Raw genomic sequence first — 10926 nt, 5'->3', positions numbered from 1 at the left:
AGTTTGGGTCAGCTCCACTGAGTTTTCCCTAGGGAGGAGTAGATCTGGTGAGGGAATTTGCCTAACATCCTAGAGAGTGCAGACAGATACAAAGAGTGCTTTTAGTTTCTCAGCAATGGCCCTGTCATCCTTCAGCACCCCTTTTATACCCTGATCATCCAAAGGTCCAACTGACTCCCTGGCAGGTCTCCAGTTTCTAATGCATTTAAAGACACTTTTATTATTACATTTTTTGTCTCTAGCACATTTCTCCTCAAATTCTCTCTTGGCTCGTCTTATTACAGTTTTACATTTGATTTACCAGTTTATGCTTTTTTTCTTTTCCTCATTAGGATTTGGATTAGAAGCAACATTGGAATAAGGTTCTTCCCCCTTGCATTGGCCTCTGCTTGTGGGGGAATTGCTAATCAAGCCTTGGACAGTATCCTTAATAAGAGGAGATGATGCCCCTGGCACCTCAAGGTGTTGGGTTTGCTGAAAGAAAAAGGATCTCCCTTATATGAACAGGTCCTTCTTCTATCCTGCTGAAGTGGGTGGCATTTCTGCAGAGCTGAAACTGGCCCAGGATGGTTTGTGGCAGAAGCCCTGCTTTCCCTAGAAATCTTCGCTCTTTGCAAGTCAAGTGGGAGGCCTAGTATGCCAAAAACAGCAAGGTGGGGGAAGTCAGGGAATCCCTCTGGCGCAATTAAAGTAGGCTGGCCACAAAAGGTTTGATTCAGAGGAGTTTGCATCCAAACCATACAAGGTCTTTCTCCTTTCTTCTCCAGATCCTCCTTGTCTAGGACCTCCTGGCCCTGAGCAGTCAGCTCACTGGCTAACTCCATCCTCCCACCTTAGAGCCAGTGACAGCACTTTCTCTCTGCCCTAAACCCTGCACAGCCCTTGCCTTATGCTCCTTCTCCTAACAGACAGCTGGCCTCACAAACTGTAAGGCCCTTAGCTGCCTAAAAGGCAGGAAAGCTAAGCAGTGAGTTGCCTCCTTCCCTCCGTCCCCGTGCTGGATGGGGCAGCTGGGCCATCCCTGAGCTGCAAGCCACAAACAGTTGTTTGCGTTACTGGGGCTAAATCCTGGCTCAGGCAGTTCTCATGGCTCCCCGCGCTTCAGACTGCATCCTCTGCTCGTCGTTCATTGACGGCCCTTGGCGGTTCTGGCTGGCCTGGGCCCTGGCCGGGAAAGAGGGAGGATAAGGGACAGTGCTCTGTGGTTCCCTTATCATTACCAATCACGGCTGCTTTCACTTCCACTTCAGCCTGAGATCTGAGAAACCCCAGGTTCTCCGTGTGGGCAATAAACAGCAGCAGTTTCCCATCTCATGTTAGAAAGGCAGCGCTTTCGGTGAGGGGCTCCAGAGCACGACAGCTGCTGGGGGCGGTTTCTCCGAGACCTCGTCCCTGGCGGACGCAGCACCTTTTAGACAGCAGCAGGACATATGGAGTCAGAGGCTTTGCCGAGCAGACAGTAGAATTAAAAACTGGAGAAATGGACACTAAACCCAACTTGTACAAGAGACACAGCAAAATAATACAAGCCCCACCTGGGTTTCTCTCCCAGTTGTTCTAGATGCCGGGAAGGCTTCGGCACGTGGGAGTTTGGTGCCCCCTAGTGGTGCAAGGACAGAACTCTGCCTGTGGTTTTAAGCGTGTGATTTTTCTTAGCATTTACACATTGAATAGGTCATGCACGTTTCCTCTGAAGCAAAAGAAAGAGCTCTGCAAGGAGGAAAATAAAAAGGTGCATGTGTGTGTGTGTGTGGGGGGGGGGGGAATCTCCACGAATTGGCTCAGGGCTGTCACCCTATTCATCAAGGCACCTCATAGGAGTATGAATGATCTGAGGAGCTGAAGATGCACAGGGGTCGAGGGTAGTGAAGTAAGGGTTAAAGAACAGGGGGAGGAACAGATGAGAGTTACCAGATGTCCAGAGCTAAAAAGTAGGTCACCTATTTCTGCCTGGGGGGATTTAGAAATCAACATAAAGTCAATGCACAGGCAAAGCCCAGTACTATAGCAAGGGTAAAATGGCTCTTGTTTTAGGGGATTTCTATCAGGCTTCTGTTGCTTTAACCCTTTGTACTGAATATGGTCACTACTTGTTCCAAATGAATCCATACAAAAAGGATACAGTATATATATATATATGTGTGTGTGTGTATGTGTGTGTATACACCCCCCGTATTTATCTATCTATACATACATATACACACACACATACAGATATTACATACATATATACACATAGATATGTGTGTATACACTCATAAATACATGCATGCACACACACACACACATATGTAGGCAGGTATAAAAAAGAAATGAGCGTTGCTCTGATTTATAAGGGGAAGAGAAACAGCAACAACTTTGCACTCAGTCATGGAGGACCTAGGTTCCCATGTGGCCTTGTGCTAGTCCATGAGGCCTGATTTCTCAACCCGGCAAGGATTTCTCAAAGTGCTGGGCTCCCATAAAAATCATGTCACTGAAATCATGGAGAAGTAGGCACGCAGTTACCTTAGAAGATCTGGCCTTTAGACTTACATTTAGCTCGTCCTCTTTCATTACTCTAATATATACTTTTTTTTTTTGGCAAATATATATACACACACACACATGCAAATATATATATACACACACACACACACGCTCTTTTTTTTTTTTTGCAAATATATATACACACACACACACTTCCAGAACTTGGATGCTTTACTGTTGGGCAGAATCACAGACAAGCAGGGGGAAAGTGGAGCTCAGAAGGTCATCTGGTTCAACAAACTGCTCATGACGGAATGATCCCTGTCTGTTTCAGGACCCCAGGGATTTGAACTAAGGCCTTTTGTGCCCTAAAGAAGAGGAGCCTAGGCTACAGCACCACCTAGCACTTGGCTGAAAGCCAACCCCAGCCCAGGCTGGTGGCTTCTATGGATTCCAGTGGGGGGGACAGATGACCTGGGAGAACCAATGGAAGACACAGCCCCTGGATGGGAGGGCTATAAAACTCTCTCACTTCCTCTAGGGCCTTGTCTCAGCAATAGTGTTGTGAGCTGTTCCTGCCTGCTCTTGAGCAACTGTTGCCCCCACCACAATCTTGTCTGGACACCCTGGCAACTAGATGGCTATCTGGCTTCAGGTCAATCCTTTACATTGGTCCTAATGTCCTAGACCCTGTTTATTGTTCCTGTTTTCCTATGCCTTGGGTCCAGCTTCCTAAGTTCCTGGCTCTGTCGTTGTTCCTGGTTCCTGCCCATCAATCTCTCTGCCCCCAACTGCCTTGCTAGCTCCTGGTATCACCTGATAACCACCTCTGCCTTCATTATAGGTCTGTGACAGTCTAAACTTTTTCAGGCAAATCGAGATCTAAGATGCATAGAGGTAAGTAGTATTAAAGACCAGAGAGGTTGAAGGGACTGCAATAAGGAAGATCTCCTGGGTGAGATTTAAAGCATTTGTTGATTTGTAATGGAGGAAATAACACTATCAATAGCTTGAATAGTCAAGCCATTTATAATTAGATATTATTAACCAGGGTCAGATATAGGCCTGTTTCCTATCTGGCTGTGAATTGCTTATCATCATGCCTTTGCAGGAGACATAGGTACACTATTAGTCATTTAGATAGCTTTATTCTCTACAACACAAGCCTCAGTCCCCAGTAAAATGAACAAACCAAATCAAAATCCTCTCTTCTTCAGACATTTGGAGAAGAGACACTTTCCAATCTGGCTTCTCCACACAACTTGCTTCCCTCTCTCTTCTAGGAGATTTTTAAAGCCCCGGTGGGATCCACCCTCATTAACAAAAAGCCTTACAGTTGGAGTCCTTATTATGGCTGGCTGCCTCTTCTTAAGGGAATCAACCACCCTGGATAAGTATAGATAGTCAAAAAGCCCAAGGCTGAATCAATTCAATCTTTGCAGGTTAGTCTAAGCTGTACAGATTGAACCAATGAGCAAGTTAACACACATTCACTTTTGATTCCAGGAATGCAGCCTGTAGTGGCCCAAGCCAGAAGCTTGGGGGTGCTAGAGCATGCTTCTCTGCTCAGCTGGAGCAGACAGCTTGGGCCAAGGCTATCCCACCCACCATACAAGGGTGGGGTTGCAGGGGAGGTACAAAGTATCCTGGGATGCTGGGGGACTGTGAGTTAACTTGAATCTGGAGGGGATCTGGGACAGAAGTTCAATAAACCGATTTAACTTAAATCAGTTAAATGTGATACTAAATCCATCCAGGTTTATCCTAAACTGGCTTCAACCATTTTGAAATCAGTTTATGTGCACTGAATTTCTGTTGTGTTACAGAGCTGAACCAGTTTCCAATCACTTATACTGGTTTATGTGTAATTTCTGTCCCTAGCCTGTTATACAAGCCTAAACATGATCAGCATTGTGCAGTTATCAATTAGTCTGACAAAGGAACTGTTTCAGATCTTTGGCAGCATGTCTTCTGTAATATCCTAATCCTACAACCTTTATTTGTGAGTACTCTCCTATTTACCTTAAGTAGATGAGGCCTCACACATGGTCTGAACCAGGAGGTGTAATCATAAGTGCATAAAAAAATGAAAAAGAAAATAGTTTGAAATCTAAGCTGTTTGTCATGGCCTTGTCCTCAATATGCATGACCACAAAAGGAAAAAAGTTGCTTATATAGTGTTAAAAGGAAAACTGTATCCTTAAATCTGGGTTTAGTTCTTGGCTCTTGCACGATCTGTTTGACCTTGGATTAATCATTTAACTCATCTCTTTCCTCTTATGTAAGATGGCTCCCCACAGAGCAGACAAGGTATGAAGGCTCCTCTTCCTACTCTCACCAGAGCAGATATGCTATAGTAAAATTCCTGCTCATAATGTTAGGTATTCAGCTATGTGGGGAAATGCGGTGGACTACCTTGGGTTGGTCCCCCGCATCCCCTAGATGGCCCCTGGAGAAGAGGGGGGATCTACCGTCCGTACCGCACTTCCACCGATCTCGCCTGCCACAGCTTGATGGAATTTTGGGGGGTTCACCCGTCTGGGGAAGCGGGCAGTCCGGACGCGGTCCCTCGGCTCTAGAGTCCAGGGGTCCTGAGGGCTCCTCCTCCCCTACACCCTCACCCAGTCCTCCGGGATTAGCCGCCCTCTGGGTGGCTTCCTACAGGGTGCTAGCCCCTGTGGTAGGTAACAGGGCCAAAAGGAACAAAGCAATGTAATGCCAACCCAAACATCTGCGCCCGCTTCTCTGGGGCGGAGGTTATCTCACTCCCGCAATGGCCTTCGGCCCTGGTCGGGCGAGGACCTTTGGCCCCTTAGTCTGTCCACCAGTCCCGCAGTGGGGTTTCTTCCTTCCCCTGCAGGACCCTATAAGAGTCCTTACAGTACCCGGCTTGGGCCGGGTGCCACTGCCTTCTGCGGTCCTGGGGTCAGTGTTCCCCTACCGCCTGCCGCTCGTGCCCCGTGGGCACATTGGGGCTTACCTCCACCCCTGCGGATCCTGCCAAGTGGCCAGATGGCTTGCAGCCACCTGAGGAGGGTCTTTCCATCGGTGCTCCTTTTACCAGGACCCTCCGGCTCCGCTGCCGCTGGCTCCGCTGCCGCCGGCTCTGCTGCTGCCGTCTCCGCCGCTGCCGGTTCCACTGCCGTCAGCGCCGGCTCCGCTGCCGTCGGCCCCGCTGCCACCGGCGTTGGCTCCCGTCGGAGCCTCTCCCTCCTCCTGTTTGGGGTTGGGGGGCTCCTTTTATCCCTCCGGGCTGGTCCCGACCCGGATCTGTCTGGGTTCCGGAAAGGGGAAGGCTCCCGAGCCCACTTCTGGGTTCGCACCCAGAAGCTAGGCTGGACTCCGCCACTTTCCGCCTGGCCCCGGACCCCTGGGTCTTTGACCCCTTCACAAGCTAGATTAATCAGACTATCTTCAGTCCTGTGTGCTGTAGACCAGAACTTGTAAGAATACGTTTAATGTATGGCATGTATTTTTTAGAAGCTTGAGCCACCAGATTATAACAGTTCCCTCTGGTCTTAATACAAAACGAGTGTTTTCTGGGCTTTTTTCCTACATGCTGCAAAAAAGAAAACTGCTATTTTTAATATTTCATAATTTAAATCTGATAGAAAATTCCACTATAACCACAGACCTTAATTTAAGGCCAATGAACCCTTTTAGGGTGTTTGAGTTTTAAGAGGAGGAAAGGGTACCATTCTGGAGCTAAGTTTCAAGCTTTACTTCATAAAAGCACCCTCAGTTAGGTGTCTGTTACCCATTCCTGCAAGTTTGGTTTGATGATCCAGTCTTTCTGTCACCTCTACCTACATGCTCCCATGCTACAGTTATTGGGGGGGGAGGGGGAGAGAGGAGGGGATTTGGGGACATAACAGTTCATTTGGCTATGAGGTAACAGACATGTGATTTGTACTTACGCCAAATCTGGACACAACCTTCATTTTCTTGACGGAGGCTGCAATGATGTGATTATCTTACCTTGTTTTTCTCCGCACTCATTTAATCATCTTGGCTCTTGAAAGATAACTGGGGTTTAGGACTGTCATTAGTTTTGATTGGTCATGTGCTAGTGCTGCTAATTAGTACAGCTTCTACGCTCCAAAGTGTTTTTCTTTTTTTTCTATTGGAAAGTAGATCACAATAAATGTCAGAATGGACTGTACACACAAAAGAGCTACCAGCATAAGAATAACTAAGGATCCCCAGCTCTGGAGTTATACTGCGATATGTATTTCAATAACTTTTAGATTACTTGTCCATGTGCCCCTGGGCACCTGCAGTTGTTCTCCTTCCTCTTTTCTCCTCTTTGTGGTAACTAGGAACCAGATTTTTTTAAATCTGTGGAATTTAGGAAGAATTTAGGTCCAAAATTGTGATCTTGAGAACCACCACTCCGCTTCACCGAAATCCCTGAGATAACCTTTAAATTCTCTAAAGCCTGCAAGTTCTACTATACTGCACGCGTGTCAGTCTCGACAGGACTGAGAAACATGGGGCCTAACTTAAATCCAGCTGAGATCCAGATACTAGGTATCTCTACTTTCCCCTGACCCTGCTCTGCCTTGCTCTGTGTGTTCTGTAGACATATACTTGTCACCAGCACCTAGCTGCCAGAGCATATATAATGAAGGGTTGAAGCAGGAAAGTCTACCATCCCAGTTGTTACTCTAGGATTGTTTATGTCTTATCCTATGACTCATATGGAAAAAGTGAGCAAAGATGGGACTTTAGCACTGGTTTAAAAGGCTGAAGAAACTCATAACTCGTTTTAGATATGTTTTTCCTCCTTAGCTCAGTGATACGCAACCAGGGTGTTGCAGGATTCTTTCAGGGGTGCCATACAATATCAGTACTATTTGGTGTGCAAACACTTACACGTGATTCACAAGAGTAACCCAGTGATTTCAAATAGGAATCACAGGGTGCATCTACATGTGCCTATTAATGTGCAGCAATAAGCTGTGGAGTGTAGCGCTCTGGAGCTTATTGCTGCTGTGCACACACCTGAATGTGCGCCTGGGATCACAGCATGTTGACCCAGGGCAGAGCAGCCTCAGCTGGCAGGGGGCCCTTGGGGTCAGCCTGCCAGCCGGGCACTGCTCCCCCAGCTCAACAAGCTGTGGTGGGGCTAGCTGAGGTATGATGGTACTTCAGTGCAGGGTTAGCCAGCAGGCAGCCCTTGCACTATAGCACCCTCATGCCCCAGCCAGCCCCTCCAGTATCTACATGTGAACTGCTGCAGAGTTTTTTTCCTCTGCAGCAGGGTAGTACTTTAATTTACTGCATAGCAGGATAGTACTTGTAAATGCGTTTGCTCCAGCCTAAGAGGGGTACATGCGTAGACCCTGAGACTTTTACTGCCAAGCTAATTAGTTTACTGTGCCGAAAACATCTCGTGTAGATATGCCTACGGTGTCCAAAACAATCCAACCTGTTTGTAGTCTGAGTTATTTGCAATGGGAGAATTGCTTTACTATGTTTTCACAGTAAAAAAAACCCCAAACAAATGAAAGCTAAGAACTGGCATTTTCTGAGGCATGCTTGGAGCCCAATGTGGGGTACCTTGAGTCAAAAAAGGATAAAACTCACTGCTTTAGCTGTTATGGAGTTGGGAGGAGAGAGGGACTGAAAGACTTGAGCCATAGTAAAAACTGTAATCTCAGTCTGTGAAAAAAGACATAGGGATAAGCCAGGAAGTTCTAGTTCCATAAATCTAACCTCTGTGTTAAGGAAAGCCCTGGAGACAATGAGGTCACAAAACATCTGGAAAAATGTAGACCTAATTCACTGGCATTGTGATTCCTTAAAGGTACGTGCTCCTGAGTTTGGTAGAGAGGATGAAGAGAACAAAGATGGAAAAAGCACTGGACAGTCTATAATGGTGATGGAGAGAGGATTCCAGTGTGGTGATATGGACTGATATGTTAATAAGTACATCAGAGGCATAAAGCCTTCTTGACTGGAGACTGAGAACAGTGGCACAACAGGGAGACAAAAGGGTCTTCTGGTTAGAGCCCCGGATTGGGCAGAGCCGACCTTGGGGTAAATGACATGAGTGACCGCCCAGGGTGCCGTGATCAGAGGGGTGTCACACGCATGCATGCACACACACGAACACATATACATCTAACAGGGCTCTCCAACCCCCACACCCTCCCAGCGCAGCTATCAGCTACTGGGTGCGCCCTTTTCATGCCCTTGGATGACATAGCACTACCAGGAGGACTTCAAAATATACTCAAGACTATGGATTGTCTTCCAAGCTTAGTCAGCGACCTTGAGAAAATCATTTTGTTTCTGTGCCTCAGGCTTTCCTCTCTCCATTTATCGAAGTGAACTCACCAGGGCACAGGCAGTGTCTCACTTCTGGTTTGTATGATGCCTAGCATGACAGGGATACCATCTTAGCTGCTGTGAATATTCTGATACTATAGCCTGTCTAGCCATAATGCTTTATTCACGCTCTGATTGGTTGTCTGAAGCAGTGTTTCTCAACCTTTTAAGTAGCAAGTACCCCCTAACTTCTAAAAATTTTAGTAAGTACCCCAACACTCAATTTTCCAGGGGATTTTATATTTATAGACTAATGTGTGCCATATGTTGGGAAAAGGGCTGTGCATATAAGGCCGTGACATGACAGATGTCTGATCTGGTGTGGGTAGGGTTGCCACCTCTTACAGACAGGGAAGGGGGAGGGTGAAGAGAGAGGGAGGGAATTGTGGGGAGAGAGGGGACAGGTAGCAACCATAATTGTGGGGATGAGCCTTAGGAGGAGGGAAGATTGTTTTCTGCTTTTTTTCTAAAAAGGGTGTCTGCAGGAATATTGTGGTGTCAATGGGTGAAGGGTGTAGTTCAGAGAGAAAAAGACACAAGGACACAGTCAGACACATGCAGCAACATGCTGAGCCGCACACACACGCACAAATAGGCATACAATAATGCAGAATTTAAATTTTACTCTTCTTTATTGAATTTTACAATATTTTTTGGAACAAAATAACACATGGATCATAAATTATAGAACAGTAAAAACAATATATAACTCATTTATATTAATAAAACTCTAAACATAGGTATCTTTGTGATGGGAACTGATACTCTCTCCCTCTCTAGAATTGTTTTACAAATCAGGGATTGGACTGGACTTTTTGCTAGTTTTATCAAAATAGTATAAAAAATGAGTTCTTGTAAGAGTTGGATTTAATGAAAAACTTGGGCCTGTTTGGATGGCCTACGTGTTCCAAATCTTGGTTTTAACCTACTTATTGCCACTATCAGATCATTTTCCAGGCACAAACAATTTATTTTACTTTTTAGCCCAGTCAGGTGTGAGAAACTGGCTTCACACAGATACGTTGAAGCAAACGGGAGCAGCTCTGTGACAGCCATGTTCCTCAGCTGTAGGTATTTCCATTTCATTTTCTACCAAAATGCAGGGATGTCACCCAATCCCATGCTTTGCATCCTCTGCAATGTACTGGCTGTGAAAAGCTCAAAAAGTTTTTCCTTCACGCTTTCTGGAATCCCTGCTTGTTTAATAGCGCTGTCATTAAATGGATTCAAAATCCACAGTTTTTGTGGATCTTCATGCTCTTCAACATTAGGGAAATAATGTTCAAAGTTTGACTCCAAATTTACCAAGTGTTCTTTAATATTTTCTTTCACACTGCCTTGCAGAGGGATTTCGTTTTCTTCACAGAACTCGGAGACCTGTGGAAATGAACCAAAATTTCCACATAAAGCTTGATTTTTCCAGAACCTCAACTTTCTTCTAAAAGCTCTTACTTTATCATGCAAGGTAAATATATTTGTGTTGTATCCCTGAAGCTGAAAGTTCAAGTCATTGATTTTATCAAAAATGATTTTGATATGACAATATCAATGACAATGATGATTGTCATTGATTTTATCAAAAATGTCACAAAGATAGGGTAATTTGCAAATCCATACTTCATCCTCAAAATGCTATAAGAATTCAGATTTCATCTCTCTGAGAGAGACAGTAACTTCATATCTCAACTCGAACAGGCAATTCAACAACCTTCCATGTGACAATCACTGAACTTCAGTGGGAAGAAGTACAGTAGTATATTCAGATCCCATGTCACGACGGCACAACGATCAGAAAAGAAGTGAATTCAGAGCCCACACTTCTAGGAAGTTAACTGTTTTCACGGCTGTGCCTAGCACGCTGTTTAAATCTTTATTCAGTTGCTTTAAAGCCAGTGCCTATCTATGGATAATACAATGGTTCCACTTGATTGAAGGACTTATACAATCATAGAACCATAGAAGAATCATAAAAGTCGGGTCGGCAGGGACCTTGTAGATCTTCAAGTCCAACCCCCCGCCTGGGCAGGAGAAAAACTGGGCTCAAATGACTCCCGCCAGGTAGGCATCAAGCCTCTTCTTAAAGACCCCCAGGGTAGGAGCCAGCACCACTTCCCTTGGAAGTTG

General features: G+C 45.7%; 1 long non-coding RNA gene across 1 annotated transcript in view; it reads right to left on the bottom strand.

The window, feature by feature from the left end:
• Positions 1-3908: 3908 nt before the first annotated feature.
• The window catches only part of LOC109318124, a 19217-nt gene continuing 12199 nt past the window's right edge, over positions 3909-10926 (bottom strand). The window contains exons 2-3 of the long non-coding RNA XR_002103187.1: positions 5411-5413; positions 3909-3984 (exon numbers count right to left, since the gene is read on the bottom strand). This is a non-coding gene — a long non-coding RNA (uncharacterized LOC109318124). The remainder of the gene's footprint in view (positions 3985-5410; positions 5414-10926) is intronic.

This window comes from Crocodylus porosus, unplaced genomic scaffold (genome assembly GCF_001723895.1).
Source record: "Crocodylus porosus isolate Cpor-Errol unplaced genomic scaffold, CroPor_comp1, whole genome shotgun sequence".
NCBI classification, from domain to species: domain Eukaryota; kingdom Metazoa; phylum Chordata; order Crocodylia; family Crocodylidae; genus Crocodylus; species Crocodylus porosus.
Note: the sequence above shows the minus strand (reverse complement) of the source record. Positions and strands in the feature narration are given on the sequence as shown.